The sequence below is a fragment of the Alexandromys fortis genome, unplaced genomic scaffold, assembly GCF_014885135.2.
Source record: "Alexandromys fortis isolate MF-2015 unplaced genomic scaffold, M_Fortis_MF-2015_v1.1 scaffold_35, whole genome shotgun sequence".
Lineage (NCBI taxonomy): Eukaryota > Metazoa > Chordata > Mammalia > Rodentia > Cricetidae > Alexandromys > Alexandromys fortis.
The window spans coordinates 561,313-579,615 of record NW_026067913.1 but is presented as its reverse complement, the minus strand read 5'-3'; positions in this window follow the sequence as shown (position 1 = coordinate 579,615).

The following is an 18,303-nucleotide window of genomic DNA, read 5'->3' as shown; positions in this document are numbered from 1 at the left end:
GACTTCCTTTTCTAGAACTGAAGTAGCTTGGCTTCCTCTTGAAACTGGATTCAAAGTAACTGTGACCATAAATGTTTCATCGTAGGTGTGGTTGAGTATGAACCTCACAATGGTAAAGGGCTGGCCTGAACTGTCTATTTCAGAAGATACTCCTCAATTTATGCCTATTTTTCCTCAGAGTTTTTTAATATATATATATATATATAAATAAAACTGAAATTAAGTTCTTGGCTCATTAGCATGCCCTACTCCAGTCCCACTGAGCCTCCGGAGAGAGATTTAGTACCTGGCTCTGAGGTTGCCCGTTTTACAGTCATCTATTTTGCATATGAAAGTTTGTATTTAACTTTTTTGTTCATTAAAAATCTTACAGATGTGGTTATGCATTTTTAATTTCAGAAAGTTGGTCAGAGCATATTTTGCAAGACCTAGTGCCTAGTGTTGCTTTTATGATGTAATAAAAGACTGTCTGGCAGAACCTAGAAAAAAAAAAAAAAGAGAATAATGTCTTCTTTGAAGTTATGAAGAATTTATGATTCTGGCACTTACATACATATGATATGGGAGATCCCTGTGCATGCTGTGATTACCATTAATTAATAAAGAAACTGCTTTGAACCTATAGCAAGACAGAACTTAGTTAAGCAGGGAAAACTAAACTGAATGCTGGGAGAAAGGAGGTGGGGTAGAGAGAAGCCATGGAGACAGACATGCTGAAACTTTGTTGGAAGCCACAACCTCGTGGTGATGCACAGATTAATGCAGATGGTTTAAATTAAGATGTAAGAGTTAGCCAATAAAAAGCTAGAGCTAATGGGTCAAGCAGTGATTTAAATAATATAGTTTCTGTGTAATTATTTCAGGGCTAAGCAGCTGGGAACCAGTAAGCAGCCTTCTTTCCAACATGTGTCTATTGAGGACCACAATCAAACTTAATATTCTACGTTTTATTATAAATTATTTTAAAAAGAGTTTTCATATATGAAATAAATACTTAAAATTGAACACATTAATATGCAAACACAAAATTCATGTTAGAGCTTAATCTCCTCTGAATGCTACACAGAGTCAATAACTAAATTTGCTTTTCTAATTAGTATTTTATGGTCACACTTCCAATATTGTTCCAACATTTTTCAGTAGCATTTTACTAGTTGATCACCACATAACATCACTCCCTGAAAAAACTAATTTAGGTATTAACATAATCAAAATAACCACTCCAGAAATAATAAGCTTTTGAACAACAGAAATGACATTTCCATTATTTTTCATAAATCAATGATATCAGTAATCTAAACACAGAGTTTTAGCCTGTGAACATTTATTTATGTACAGAGTTAAATCGTTATCCAATTCTCTGCATAGCTAGTGGCAAACACCTGACATCCATTTATTTTATTATTGATTTCCTGATTGCTGGATATAGAATTCTATTGGATATAGAATTCCAGATATCAGATGGAATTCATTTTTTAAAGTATGCAGCATTTAAATAGAATGCATTTTTAAAATCAAATCCATAGGGGAGGGACAGATTATGTTTGGGAGGCAAAATTCCCAAGAGTGTAATGTTAATATACTCAGTAAAGAACTGGGAGTCACTGAGTCACAGGTCTAAGCAGCCATCTAACTGGAGGAAGGAGAATGAACTAACGTATTGCTCAGTTCACTAAATCAAGTATGTTAAATGTTTATGTGTGGACTTCCTGCTTTTTCTACTTATATTTCTGTTTACAATTCATTCACTATCTTCAGGTGATAGACCAAAGCAATCCAAAATTAAATGCCTCAAATAATTTTTCCACCTAAAACTAGAAAATGTGAACAAATTTTTTTTTTTTTACTCTTTTCCTTACACTTGGTAAAACTTGTTAAAATGTCTAATGTATTCTTAAGGTAAGACCTTTAACCTACATTGGGCATCAATACTTGAGCAATGAGCCATGTGAGTGCACTTATTAGCATCAGAGAAGAACCTCTGGTGAGAAACTGGGTTACCTGGTAGAAATACACATTGCCAGGTGTTGTTTCCACTTTAGTTTTCAATATGTTGCTATGGCATCAGCTGTTACAATTTGTACTTGAGCATAAATAAATAGTAATCCAGGGAAAATTCAAGGGATCCTTTATATCATTAAAGGCTTCTATTATTTATCAGGACAAATTTGTTGTATTAGTTAGTAATGCAATTAATTTAAAGCGATAAATATGAGTGTGTCAGTGTGAGTTTATGGCTCATAAAGCAGATTCGTTTTCTTGAAAATATGTGTGTGTATATACTTTAAAATGGAATTGGTTCGGCTATACATTAAAATCAAACAGCAAAGCGACTCTGGCTCTCTGAACTCTAGTCATCTTGCCTTCTGTGAAAAGATAATTGAATTTCTTATCTAAATATTGGCTATTCCTTGCCAACTAACTGAAAGTCAAAACTCTTTTCTGGATAAAATTTTAAATTACCAGGTTGGATCCCAGGTTAATGATTCAAAGAACCACTATAAATTATATATTAAGACAATTTCCAGATGATCTTGATTACCTTCCCACTGAAAATGTGAAAATCTATACTGCAAAATTGAGAAATGGATGGCCAACTAGTGTTTAAATCAAAACTCTCTACTTCCTGTCAGAGAGCTGAGATTCACCAGATTTGGGCTTTGTGTCATGGGATAGTTTGAGCAATTTATACACCCTGAAATTGTTATTTATTAATCTTAAATAAGATTGTTTGTATTTTATAACTTTCACTGGGCATTTATATTTCCAGATGAGGAAGTAGTTGAAAATACCCAAATAAGAATAATCAGGGGCTGTTACCCAAAGTTTGTTTCATGCTGACAGTCAGTAAGCACAACGTGGCAAAGATGCAAATTTTTTAAAGGATGTAAAAAATTTAAAATTAAAAAAGGCTGGACATGCAGGGCATGATAATACTTGCTTTTAATCCCAGCACCAGGAATGCAGAGGTAGGCAGATCTCCATGAGTCCAAGGCTAGTCAGGTCTACACTGCAAATTCCTTGCTATCTGTAGGGGCTATATAGGATCACCATGTCTCAAAACAATGACAACAGCAGCAAAATCAGAGGGGTTAAGAAAGCAGGCTCAGGAGAGGGTTCAGTGGGTAAAGTGCTTGCTGCACAAGTACCAGTTCGGAGTTCCAGCATCCACAAGAAGCCTGGGTTGTCATAGAGGTGTGTACTCTCAAGGCAGAGATGGGAAGATCCTCAGAACTCCCTGGCCAGCCCTTCTTGCCTAACTAGTCATCTCCATGTTCAACAGAAGACCATGTTTCAAAATACAAGACAGAGAATGTCAGAGCGAGATAGATTCTCGACTTCTGACTTTCACAGCTTTCACCAGTAAACACACATGCACTCACAAATGAAGACAAGCACGTTTTTGGTATGCCGTGACTGGAGGTTGTTGGCATAGAGAGCGTGAGTACTGGCTAGCTAGAATCGGGTACCAAATATGACTGACTGTAGGAAAGCATATTTCACTTCTCTCATTGGTTTTATTTAACCTACAAAGTACAAATAGAGGGAACCGGTAGCTATTAATCAGCTACGGCTGCTGCAAAAATGATTGGCTACAGGCTGGAGCTTAACTTCTAGGTCTGCTTCCCACGGAGGATGTGGGTCAGAGTTCTACTCTTATTTGCAATTTAGCCATTGTCCATTTCTATATTCAGAGTCTCACACTCAGATATACTTCATTATAGACTTGTTTTACTACAAGGTCATACCATAGAGTAAATGCTATCCATTGATTTATTAAAACACTTCTAGACTTAATTCTGTTTCGTGTATAAATTAAAATGCATGAAATTTTTTTCTCTAAACAGATAAATGTTTCAAAATGCAATTACAAGGTCTTTCTCCAGCAAATCCTAAAACAAATAACTAGAATTTATCAAGGTTTCTAATTAATCAACAAACATGGAAAAAAAAACTAGGCTCTAATTTAGAAGGTAATAGTCCAAACCACAGCATTACCTAGCTTTGTTGCCTTAAAATAGTTGCTTTCTGCTTCTCTAACTTGCCTCTGATTATTAATTTACATGTTTAAAAGACAGAATGTTTGTTTACATTTTCTAATCTCACTTGAGATGGGCACAATGAATATCATGTAGTTGCAGACACGCTGGTATTTCTGTCCTCTCCATAAACTGTTGGTGTTTCTCTCTCTCTCTCTCTCTCTCTCTCTCTCTCTCTCTCTCTCTCTCTCTCTCTGTGTGTGTGTGTGTTTGTGTATCATATATAATATATATGTAGAGAGAGAGAAAAAGAGGGAGGAAGAGAGAGAGAGAGCTATAGCTTCTGTTAGTTTAAGCCTTACTTCTTAGATATATTCTATTGGACTCCTATGTTCAGTTCCCCCACAAAGAATAGAAATTATGAATCATATATGACCATATTTCTCATAGGAGTGAGAGCTAAGATTTAAAAGCAGAATCTGGGAACATGGCTCAGTGGACAGAGTACTTTCCATACAAGCATAAGAGCTGGAATTTGGATCCCAGAAGCAGTCATGGTAACACACATCTGTAGACTCGGGGCTCCTATTGTAAAATAGAAAGCAAAAAACGGAGTCTCTGGAAGATCATGGACCAGATGGTATACATCCCCAGCAAACAGTAAAAAGACACTCTCCCAAACAAGGTGGATGCTTAGAGTGAATTACTGAAGAGTCTCGCTGACCTCCACACTTACACAGTGGCACTCATCAAGGCTCATGCGCAAACTCATTCATACACACACCTGTGCATGCACAATATTTCAAAGGGTTTTGAACTAGTAAATAAAGCCTCTTAGCTTTACATGATAGTGCCAAAATACCTAAGATCACACTTTCAGAGGCTTTAGATCAACCTTACCAGGCCCTATTGCTTTGTGTCTGTGGTGTTTTGGTCCACAGCAGGAACAAGGGACAGAAGAAGCCTGATCACTCACGCCATGGTAGTTCAGAAACAAAGTGGAGAAAGAGAAGGATCTGTTATCCCCATATTCCCTACAGGATGATGACTCTATTCCAAAGACCCAAAGTCCTTATTCTAGGCCCCATATCCTAAATGCACCACTGACTTGGGGACCGAACTTCAGCACAGAAACCTTTGAGGAATATTTTAGACCCAGAAGCTAGCAAAAGCATATGAAACACAGTAAAATTTACATAGTAAATGCAACCACATTCAAATGAACATGCTGAAAATAGGATGAGAAAACATCAATGGAAGTGTCTGCTAAATTAAATACGGACAGTGAAAAACAGATAATGTAATCCCTAATGTCAAAAACGTGCTACAAAAGGAAGTTGTAATACTAGGAAGTCTGGGCTTTATAGCTTTCTAATATGGTGAATTATAACCATTTCAAATGTGAAAAAAATCTTTTATTCTGTAGTCTATTCCTTGTTATCAAATCTTATATATGCTATATTATTTCTTCCTTATCCTTTTTGAAGTATTTCTTTTTTGTATCATAGTGGTACTAGGCTTACCTAATATCTTGTACATTCATCAACTTTCTTCAGCTATATGGGAGAATTTTTAATAGAATTCATATTTTGTCTTTAAGTGATAATTAGAATTTCCTGAATTTTATTTTTGGTTTAAAAATCTTTGTACAAAGTCACTTCTTTATTATGTATAAGATTTGAGGTTATTTTCTTGAGGATATGTTTAGTATTTTACATCATTTAAGAAATTGGCATATTTCCCCTACAGACACAAATGAATGGGCTAAAAGTTATTGTAATATGTTTTATTTTATATTAATACCTGATACCTATTAAGTCTGTAGTTGATATTCTAATTTACAATTTTTTCTTAATTTTTTTATTAGAAGTTGTTAGGGCTTAAATTTGAAGTGTCCCAACAGATTCATGATTGAAGATTTCCCCTTATTGAAGTTAAAGCAGCACCGTTTTGGAAGTCTGTTGCATCTGGAGGTGGGTGGGTCCAGCTAGGGCAAGTGGCTGCCTGGGAGAAGCCATTGAAGACTACAGCCCTTTCCTTGGGTTCTGGTTTTTCTCTGCTTCTTAAAACAATATGATGTGGAAAAATCTCAGCTGAAAGTTCCTATGGGGGGGGGTCCTTTTCCCTCTCAGTCAGCCGACCATCAGTCTGAGAAGAGAAAAAAGCAAATAGGGCAACAGAAAGCTCTGCTTGCAACCCAGAAGCATCAATGGAGACACCCCTCCGAGAGACAGATTTCAGTGAATCAGCTCGATTTTATTCCAGAGTATAAGGAATGTATATGTTGGGGATCCTGGGGACAGACCCTAATTTGCATTAAATGGCACCATCCTCTCACAAGGTTTTTTGTATGTGGCAGTAGGGTCCCATAAGAGAGCTCCTAGAGCAAATTGTCTTGGCAAGAGCTATGCCAAGGGTCAAGCTAAACGTGAATGAGGCATCTGGTGTAGAGACAACTTTTAGATAAGGTCAGTCCTCCATGCCCAGGGACAGTCTCCAGATAAGGGCAGGTGGAGGCACGAAGTTCTGCTGAAGGGAAGGAGCTCCATGTTGCCTAGCTACAGAAGCTCCAACCTCTGACCAGTCGGCAACGTCTTCCTCCAATTTCCTTCCCACTGCTCTTCACCGCCCATTTCCTTCCCTGCTGTGAACCATTTAATCTCTCAAATCTTTAATCAAAGTCAGTCTTTGCTCTTTGAGTAGTACAAAAGTAAGTCATATAGTCTTTATCCTTATTATCCATCTCGGTGTACATTAGTTTCCCTATTGGCCCCATCATAGCCAGAAATACTGGCTCTAGTATGTGTGGCTTCATAATTGATTTCAATCCTGTATTTATGAAGTTAGGAAACAGATACTCACATATTCAACACATATTCACAGACACACAGACACACACACACACATCTAAAATGTGTTCTTACTATGTAATGTCCCTTTTATCTGCCCAGGCTAAACCTCTAACTGTAACTCACACAGGTTGTTCCTAGTCATTAATACCTTACTGGAGCTCTCCATTTCAAGCCAGTACCACTTTCAATCACTTATCTCTCATTTGCCCTCCAGGCAGGTTTTTTCCATTTTAGCGTATTGATTGGGTCCACAATGGCTGTCATAGCCCCTGATTCCCAGAGACAATATTCTCTCAAACTTCCCTATCCCACTTACTTGCCTCATAGCCTGGCTAAAAAATGTTGATGCTGATAGCAAGAAGTTTTTTCTAGATATTAATAAATATTAAGAAATCCTTTAATTCTAAGAACACATAAAATAACCAGAATCCGGTGGATAATTGAATGGATATATGAGAAGAACTCAAGAGTAAAAGATGCAGAAATATACTTCAACTATGCAATGTAGCTTATTGTATTTTTGTCCTGTCCTATTTATTTAAATTTACAAATAAAAGTCTATGTATTTATGATAATACAATTTCAAAATGGCGTGGGTCTTTTGCACAAGTCCTCTGATGGTTTTGACATCAGAAAATGTGATTATTCTCATGATTTACATTCTCTGAAGGAACATTGACATTGATAAATATGAGCTTTTACAAAACTGCTGCTACATCGTTCTCAGTGACAGTCCATCCAATGTCTATCTGAAAGATTTTAAATAAAGTTTGTCATTACAAAAGTATCCTTCAGCTTATTATACTATACTTCAATGAGACTTACATGAGTACCTCAAAATTCTCATGTATTAGAAGCTTGATTCCCAGTATACTTTTAAAAGTGGAAGGAACTTTAAGAAATTATGCTTAGTGAGAGGTCTCTAGGCAATTGGGGCACTGCTCTTGAAAGGTATTGATGTATTTTTCATGTGATTCTAGCCTTTTAGTGTAGCAGAGCTGTTGCAAGACTACCTTCCCTGGTTCTTTTGTGCTTCCTGTCTTCCTCTCCCACATGAGCCCTCCGTTTTGTACACCTTCCACTGTGATTTTATTCAATGTGATGAGACACAGTAAGGGGCCCTCACAAGAGTTAGCAATGTGATGCATGAATGTTGAACCTCTAAAACTTTGAGGCGAATAAATCTCTTTACAGATTTTTACAGATGACCAGCATCACATTTTTTGTTATGGAAACAGAAAGTAGATTATGCAAATTTATGCCTAATAGCAATTTAGAAGCATAGATCCAGAACACAAAGTAATTTCTACCTATCTTCAAAAGCTTCAGGTTTTAGGTTGTAGTCTTTGGTTCATTTGAAGTGCACTTTTGTTCAGGGTGAGAGACAAGGCTCTAGCTTTTTCTACATGTGGATACACAGTTTTCCCATCGCTATTTGTTGAAGATGTTATATTTTCACCAGCATGTATTGTGGCATCTTATTCAACTATAAGGTAGCTGTAATTAATCAATCTGATTAATCCATTCTATCCCACTAATCTATGTGTCTTCCTTTTTTTTGTTATCATTACCATACTTTTATTAGTATATCTCTGTGAATTAAAGTAGGTTATTCTCTTTGATCAAGATTGCCTTGACTATTTGGAATCTTTTGTGCTTACACATGATTGTGATGTCTTCATCAAACCCCTTATTTCAAGGGTCAGGGGTCTATGTACAAGAAGAATGGGAAAGAGTTTAAGAGTCAGAGTTGGTGGATGCTGCCGAGGAAACAATATCTTCCAGACCCACCAGGACTGATACATATATGAACTCACAAAGACTGTGGCAGCACTCACAAAATCGTCAAAGGTTTAAGGCAGACGGGCTCCAAGCACTGATAGCACAGACTCAGATACAGAGCCCTACTCAGTAACCAAGAAGCTATTTGCAATTGACACTCACTGGCTAAGGGAAAATCATTTCTGCTCAGTGAGGTGTCACTTGGTATATCAAGCACACTACACACTACTAGACATGTCCAGGAGTAGCTAATAATAAAAGTTCATTTGTCTCTTTTTGTTTCATTTTGTTTAATTTGACACCTTTGTCTTACTGGTCTTTTGCTTCTTTGTTTGTTAGTTAACTAGTTAGCTAGTTTTGAAACAAAGAAAGAATGAGAACATAAAGTAGACTGGGTAGTGAGGTGGGGAGGATCTGGAAGGAGCAAAAATAGAAAAAAATATTCAAAATACATTACATATGAAAAATAATTCAAAAATGAGGAGAGGAAAAAAACTTTTCATGATAAAATCAGCCTAAAGGAACTTGTGAATGAATGTACTGAAATAAATACTTCACACTGAAGAGGCTATGTGGAAAAATAAGTTATGTTAGAATACCTATCATGAAAAGTGGACTTAAAACAAGAAACACCAAAAAAATCAACAAAATAACAATAATCTATTTCTTTTAATATAATTCTGAATATTAATTGCTTAATTCTCCAATCAAAAGACATAGGTTACTTAATTGTATTAGAAAACAGGAGGAGACATCTTTTGGTGATCTACAAGAAAGATACTTCATTTTTAATTATAGATGATGGTTTATATTAAGTTCAAAGATAGAAAAAGTATTCCAAAAGAGACCAGAAGACAAGTGGCCATTACCATATGGTATATGACAAAATGGATCTCTGATCAAGGGAACAATCTACCAAGCATACAATACAATGCTCAAAATATAAACAGTAACTTTGGGGAAACCCAATTAGAAAATAGAAACCCATAGACATTAAGTTGTAGATTAATCCTGACATAGTAATCATAGGTTACTTCAATATTCAACACTCAATGTCCCCAAACAGGTCATCCTAAGAAAAAGAAAAGAGAGAGAAACCAAAATGGAATTAGCCAACATCTGCAGACTATTCCACAAAAATTAAAGAATATGCATGCTTCTCTGTAGCTCATGGGAGTGTCTCTGAAACAGATCATATATCATCACACAATGCAAAACTCGATGAATTATATGAATTAAAATGACTCTATGTATTCTATCTGACCACAGTAGAATAATGCTTGAGATAAATAGCAAAAGAAATTCCACAAAATGCGCAAAATTGTTATTGAAAAAAAGCAAGTGAGTAATGCACAGGTCACTGAAGAAATCAAGATAGAATAATAAAAAATCCTGAACTAAATGAAAAACTACATATCAAATATGTCAAAACATCTGGGATATAATGAAAGCAGTTTTATGGAGTTTAGCTATTTTATTCATTTCTCATACAATATAAGCAAGCTGCAAGTTCCCCACCCTCTACTCCTCCCAACCCCCATCACCTGTAGCCCAGATCCACTCCCCCTCCATTTCCCTTCATAAAAGAGCAAGCCTCCCAGAAATAACAACTTGAGACAGCATAACAAGTTACAGTGTTACTGGGCACAAACCCTCATATCAAGGCTGGATGAGGCAACCCAGTAAGAGGATAAATGTGCCAAGAGCAGGCAAAAGAAGCAGAGGCATCCCAGCTACCAATTTTAGAAGCCCCACAAAAACACCAAGCTAATAACCATAACATATATGCAGAGGACGTAGCACAAATCCGTGGAAGCTCCATGATTGCTACTTCAGCTCTGTGAGCCCCTTTGAGCCCTGCTTAGTAGATTCTGTGGGCTATATTCTCCTAATATCCTCAATCCAGAGAGCTGCAACAATTCTTCTCCCTGTTCTGTGTGTTTGTTCTCTCAAGCTCTAAAGGGAGGAACCTGTTGGAGGTCTCCAGTTTGGGTCCTTTCTCTCTATGTGCCGAATGTTTGGCTGTGGATCTTTGCATCTGCTCCCATCAGCTACCAAAGAAGTCCTCTCGTGACAATTGGGCTACACTCCAGTCTATGAGAATAGTAAAATATCATTAAAAATCATTTTATTGATTTTTTTTTCCTAGGTCTTTGGGCTATCCAACCTGGCATTTCTGGTCATCAAGGCGGTGTTGGACATGAACTCTCTTAAGTGGGAGGGCCTAAAATCAGACCAATCATTGACTGGCCAGTCCCATGAGTACTGTGCCTTCATTACCTCAGGATATCTGCCATGCTATGAGACAAGATGACTTGAACAACTTGAACCAATCGTCAACTGCAACAAGAGACAAGCACCAGTGCTGTTGTTTCCCCTTCCTCAAGCAGGTGGAGGATATATAAGGCTTCCCCCTTCCTAAACTAAACTAAGCTTGCTGCACCCAGCCTGTCTTCCAGAGTCTTAGCCACTGACACTGTGCCTACTGGCTCCCTTCCTGAGGAGGTTCAGTGGGACAAAGCTGCAGATCAAAGCAACACCTAGCTATTCTAACAGGTCTAAGATACAATCTCAGAGTATTTTTTTAGTTTGCTTTTCCCTGATGACTAAGTATGTTGAATGTTTCTATATGTGTTTATCAGCCATGTGAGATTGCTCCATTGAAAATTCTCTATTTAGATATGTATCCCACTTTTAATTGGATTATTTGGTTTGTTCATGTCTAGCTTCTTGCGTTTTTTCTGTATTTTGGAAATTAGTTCTCTATCAGATAGAGAGTAGGTGAAGCTTTTTCCCCATTCTGTAGGCTGCCAGTTTGTCCTATTGATGGAGTCCTTTGCTTTATAAAAGCTTTTTAATGTCATGGATTCCCATTTATTAATTGCCGAACTCAGGGCCTATTCTATCAGTGTTCTTTTCGGGAAGTTGTCTTCTATGTGAATGCATTCCCGGTCATTTATTACCCACTTTCTCTTCTGTCGGTTCAGTGTAACTAGATTTATATTGAGGTTTTTTATTCACTTCAACGTGAGTGTTGTGCAGAGTGATAAATATGGATCGATTTGCATTCTTCTACATGCAGACATTTTTTCACAGAAATTAAAGACAATCTTAAAATTATCATGTAAAGATAAAGACTCCAGATAGCCAAGGCAATACTGAGCAAAAAAGTACTGCTGTTGACATGATTATAACCTATCTCAAGTTCTACATACTAATAAAAGCAGTATGATACTGAGATCAAAAAAGACAAATAAATCAGTAGAAGAGAATAAAAGACCCAGATTTCATTATGTACAATTATAGCTACCTGATAGTTAGATTAAAATGTCAAAATACATGCTGGAGGAAACAACATTGTCAACAAACGGTATTTGAGAAAACTGGAAATCCACATGTAGAATAATAAAACTGGATATTGTCCTCAGCTCTCACTCCAAACAAAAATTCACTCCAAATTAGTTAATGACTGAACATAAAGCCTGACTCAAAAACTGCTAGAAGGAAAGTTAGGGAATATGCTACAACCCATAGGCATAGGTAACAGATTTCCAAAGAGGACTCAGTTGTTTGAGAAATAAAGATAGTAATTGACAATAAAATTGTATGAAGTTGACCAAACCTCCCAAGGCCTCAACCCTACACAGAAATTTACAGGCAACAGGATTAAGTTTAAAGTGGACAGGGGGCCCTCCTCAGAGAAGGGCATGCCAATTGGTTGTCGAATGTCAAATGGTCAGCCCTGGGAACATACATACCAGTAACTGAAATCTGCATGTAAAGGAATGGAGCTGAAAAAGCAATTATATTGAGTGAGGTAACCCAAGAACAGAAAAACAAACGCCTCATGTTCTGTCTCCTATGTGGATCCCAGCTTTGAAATCATTATTTGTTTATTCAACTTGGAGCTCCTGCAGTAGCCAGGAATCCAGAAAAGAGGCCATTAGGAAGTGATGTCCAAAGAAAAGGCAACAGTGGAAGGAAGCTAAGATGAAAGAAGAAAGGAGGATAATACAGGGGGTGGAAAGGTTTTCGCGGGGAGAAGGGGAAGATATAGCAGACAACTGAACAGGTGAGGCCAATCAACTAAAACAAAGGGGCTCTGAGAAAGCTATATAGACATCCACTATTGTGTAAACTAATTTTTAGAAGTTACAGTTTTTAAAAGTTCAAAGGGAAATACCCTGAATGACCAGAAAATTGCTTCTGGAAGTTATAGGTTATTAAACAAAAATCCATGTGCCAAAAGTAGGGACTCTTATTATTGATCAGAGAGGCCCCAGGGGCCCCTAAAACGATGAAGGGTTTTTCCATTTCTTTCTTCATTGCCTACTACATGATAAGAACTTATTGTCTGAAGATTCCATACACTCCAATAACATTATACAAAGACATCAAGGTGGCACTGAGGTGAAGGCTTCTTCCCTGCTGGATAGCTTGTATCTCCCCCCAAAGTATTTGCAGGCTTTTGGGGGAGATAAAAGTAATCTCTCACCATCTTTCTTTTATATAATATATATTGTATATATATTTATAAGATATACTAATGATCTGTATTTATTATATTTATTATATTGACTTATACTAAGAGGCTTTGGTAATTCAAAAATTGCTGCCTTCATGTTAAAGGGGCTAAAAACATGGTAGCCATACAGTCCATGAGGCTGGATGGAACCCTTAGCCATCTCAACCTGACACTGAAGTCCTAGCCACTGGTATTCAGTCCATATTGGAAGGTCTAGGAAGCTGGGATTTGATATTAGTAGAAGAGTGGACTAGCACCAGCAACAACAGGGTAGAACTCACCAGCAAAATGCTAAGGAACTGAGGCAAAATAGGTTCTCTCCTCGGACCTCCATACAGATGGGCTGTCCCAGGATGTTTCCACCCACTTTTAGTTTGGGTCATCCTGCTTCCAGGATTGTGGTCAATAAAAATCCCTCACAGGTATGCCCAGCAGCTAGCCTAGTTGATTCCAGATTCAGTCATGCTCACAATCAAGCAAGGCCCCTATTCTATCATTTAAAATTTAAAACAGAGTAAACAACATAAAATAAACTATGTTATGTATTAAAATGATTACAGTTTATGGCAGAAATCATTTCTTTTTGCTCATACTTGACGTTTCGTATATTTTTGACTCAAGGTAGCTTAAATCCAATTCTGAGTTGCTTATTTTTTAAAGTAATATGATTTACCTTTTGCCTTTCAAAGATAAGAGCAAAACTGTTATAAAGTAATTGCTAAAACATCTTATGGGAAAACATTTTCTAAGGGAAAAAAACTTTCTTCTGAGTAAATCACCTCCCACCATCCTTTGTTTTTGCCATAGCCTCAGACCCTTCATAAATATTAATGAAATTGACTAAACTTCCTCCCATTTTTCTTCTTCGTTTTCAGGTTTGTCCTCCCCAGCTTTCTTTGTGTCTAAGACTATCCAAGGAGATATTAAATTCTCCATCAGTAAGAAAATCTGAGCTGAGCTCTTTCTCAATAATGACTCATCCTGAGGGCAAATAAGCTTCTAATCCAGTCAAGTGATTAACAGAGGTCCATCTTCTAAGAGATATTTGGGGTATCTTTTTTTGTTAATTGTAACACAAATTCATAGCATTTCAGAACATGAAGTCAAAGCATGAGGCAAAATTATTTTAAATATAAAGTCAAATCAAAAAGCAAATGCTAAGAATAATCTAAAGTAAACAGCGAAGTACAATTTTATTTCTAGTATTTTATTTTTCTTTTTATGGACTGTTCTGGTTTAAAGAAGGGCAGATAATACTGCAATTATATGATTTTAATTTTAAAGTATATTTCTTTAGAGGAATTGAATTTAATGAACTATTACAAGTAATTTCACTAATATTGTAACTAGGTAGCCTCGTTTTTGTTTAATGGTGAAACAATTTGACATTTGCAAAAGCATATAATTAAAGACAAAAGATATTCAAGATCTCAAGCCATCAGTGATACTATACAGTGCACACACATACACAAACAGGCAAGTTAATCATATGAGACTCTCAAAAGCAGCTTGTGTTGTGTAGACATACCTAAGAGGATTCCTGACCGTTTAGAACCATGTTTAAATGTGGGAAGCTACTTTTTATAGCAGTTGTGCCTCTCTGGATTCTCCCCCAACCACCTATCACTAGCTTCACTAACTTCACAACCTGGCCGCAATCCGTCCTGTGTGCTTGTTATTTTATTTTGTTTTATTGTAATCGCAGTATATTGTAGCATCTCATTGTGATTTGGATTTTCATTCCCCTAATGAATAATCACATGGAACATCTCTTCGTGGACTTATTTGCAGGCATCTTTCTTCTTTAGTAAGATGTCTCATATTCTCTAGGGAGTTTTTTTTTTAACCCATTTTAGTTGGATTTGTGTGTGTGTGTGTTTTCATGCATCCTATAACACCTCTGAACAGAATTCAGTCATATCATGAGGCATGATATTATCAAGAAAACTCTCAAGTGAGGTTTGCCTGATTTGATCAGAATATTGTAATAAATCTGGTATAGCGGTAAATAAATAATGTGTCTCATGCAAGCGTACATTTATCTTCCAGTCTTCTAGTGACAATGCTAATTGGGGTTTGGTTCTGGACATTTGACAGTGTCTGTCAAACTTAAGAATATGCATGCCCTTTAGCCTAGAAATATTCTCTCTCAAATAGTCAGAGTTGTATTTAAAGAACTAAGTGCAGAGCTATGCCTCCAAACATTGCTAACAAGTGTTACAGAAGGAAATTACATAAAATTTAAAAATTAGGGAACAAAGTAGGGTAGTTATGGTGTAAGAATACAAGACACACAATGAAGTTATCGAACATGGTTTATCAGAATTGGATCAATTAATCGAAGATGAGGTTTCTAGCTGATTTTCCTATAGTATGTGATAGCAAAATTATATATTAGCAAAATTATAGACATGGTTTAATTCTTTAAAAAAATAAAATTTATCGGGAGGCAGAGGCAGGTGGATCTCTGTGAGTTCGAGACCAGCCTGGTCTACAAGAGCTAGTTCCAGGACAGGCTCCAAAATCACAGAGAAACCCTGTCTCAAAAAACAAAAAATAAAATAAAATTTAGATGTAAATCTACTCATTATGTAAATATTTACTGTCAACTCCTTGCCAAGAGCTGTGCTATACAATAGGAATCTAGAAACGGACAAGTATGATCCCACACAAAGAGAAATGTAAAAATATGTCAAATCTGATGGACAGAAAGGACAGTCAAACTTGAAGGGATAGAGAGAATAAAGTGGCAGAATACAGCTTTGTAAGTGCCAGCAAACCAATATACCTGCCTCCCTTTACATGTGTACATAGAAAGATCCACAGAGGAGAAGTTGCAGTATAGTGGTTAGATATGAACAGAAGCAGCTGGATCAGAAACTCAGGGCAGATTTCAAACCATAGCCTTGTCAAATGGGATAAATCATGGCTTCAAATTAAAAAGCAGCCATTTAAATTTCTGTGTGACTCACTAAACTACTTTAACTACATCAGCATAATAGATTCACATAGTAAAAATCCTAAAATTTTGATTATTACTCTTATGTGAGTGAGTAAAAATGTCAATTGATATCCAAGCAGGCCAACAGAAATCTTAAAAGGTTAAGAACCAGTCATCAGTAGCAATGTCCTTCAGTTCACCTTTACAGATTACCTTCTAGGCATTACAATCTTTAATATTATGACTTATTTATTCTTTAATTTTTTATACACGCATCAATTTATTTTGATCTTATCCATGTCCCTAATATCGCTCTCAAATTCCTCCTAGGAGCTACAAACCCTTCTCCCTCATGATCTTATTTTTCCTATTGTTATTATTAATAATTAGTAAACAAAAAATTAGTATAATATAAAATTAAATATTATCAATATGATAGCGCTATAATTATAATTAATTTTATTATAAAGAGTTCTCTGACTCCAGTTAGTGCCAACAATGAGCACTTGGATATGGGGCCACCCACTGGGGCCTGTGTAACTTACTGGTAGCCACAGCCAGAAAGAAAAGTGACTTTCCCTTCTTCAGCTGCCATCAACTGACAATCCTTCCTCCAATAGTATAAAGCCTTCAGAGGCCTTTCCCCCTCCATGCTAGAATTCTACCTGGTTTGATATTGTGCAGTTCTTGTATGGGCAACCACAACTATTGTGAATTGATGTGTGCATCCACCCTGTCATCTGAAAGACATCATTTCCTCTCCCACCTCTAGTTCTTACATTATCTCCGTCCTTTTCCTCCATTTCCCACCTACCTTAGATGAGGAAAATTGATATTGATGACCAGTCTATGACTGAGTACTTCCAGCCATTGATTCTCTGCACTTTGAGTTATGAGTATTTGCCTTAGTCATTACTCACTGTGAAAAGAAGCTTCCCTGACCAATATTGAACAAAACACAAATCTTTAGGTATAAACATAAATATTAAGAAGGTAGTTGGACAACATGGCAATTTATCAAAATATAACTTATAGGCTTTCCCCCTAGAGTCTATGATCTCTGAAGACAAGGGCCTTTATCAATTTTATGTGGAGCTATAAACCTCCTATGGTTGCACCTCAAACCTAGTCATAAAGTTACTGCTTACCCTCATAACCATGTTGTTACTATTGCTTCAGTAGGCACAGCTTACCTGAAAGCTTGGTATTGTAGCATGGAAGGTCCAGATCTGGATGGAACCACTGATGTCTTTTCTTCTACAGCTATCTGTATGGCACTTTCCAACACTATGAAATCTAATCAGTATGGATAATACAGCCTGGTAAATTCAAGAAGCCTTCTCATCTGGCTATCATGGGCACCAAGTGCTATGGCAATAGCCTGCTTAGTTTTATGTATCTCAGAGCCTCTCTGACCAATAAGTATTAAAGATGTATTTCCTGCCTAGCCCTGATATCTTCATTAAATAACCTGTGTCTCAGATCTCCTAAGTAAATTGAGGGCATGGGGATCATGGGACAGGGTAGAAGGGGAGGGCGGAGGAAGGGAGAAGAGTGGAGAAAAATATATAGCTCAATAAAAACAATAAAAATAAATAAATAAAATAACATGTGTCTCCTGAAAGCAGTATTGTCTACAGAGCCTCTCTTTCAGTTAATCTACCTTATATCCTCTGTTCTCCCCATGTTCTGTGTGAAGAATAGCATTATACTTTTCAATTATTAAAATGGACATTACATGTAAATAGTAATGAGATAGAGGCCACACCTTATTGACATGATCAACTTCTATATAAGTAGATGGGAACAAATTTTGTTGTGAAACAAGAGGTTTGCTTCAGTATTGAAACATATTATGTTTGTTTTCAAATAGTAGAAAAGTTGCTAAGCGCTTTGGAATTATTTGGTAACAAATAGCCCTAACTAAGGGCCAGGAATGGCAGCAAGTACATGTGGATTATAGAAGGGAATATGGGATTGAGCCTTAACCCTCACTGATACTGGAAGAAAAAGGCTATGCACTGGCCAATTTGCTAGCATTTTTTATCACATTCCAAATCTGTCCATGAAAGATAAGTGCAGCTGCTGCAAGAGAATTAAAGATTAAAGCAGCCCTGGGCTCTATAAAACTTGAGATAAAGCTGTTATTCCTGAGGTCTCTTCTGGAAGCATTTTCCCCTGTCCCCTGTAATTAGCATTGGTGCTTGGTTGATTTTACAGAAA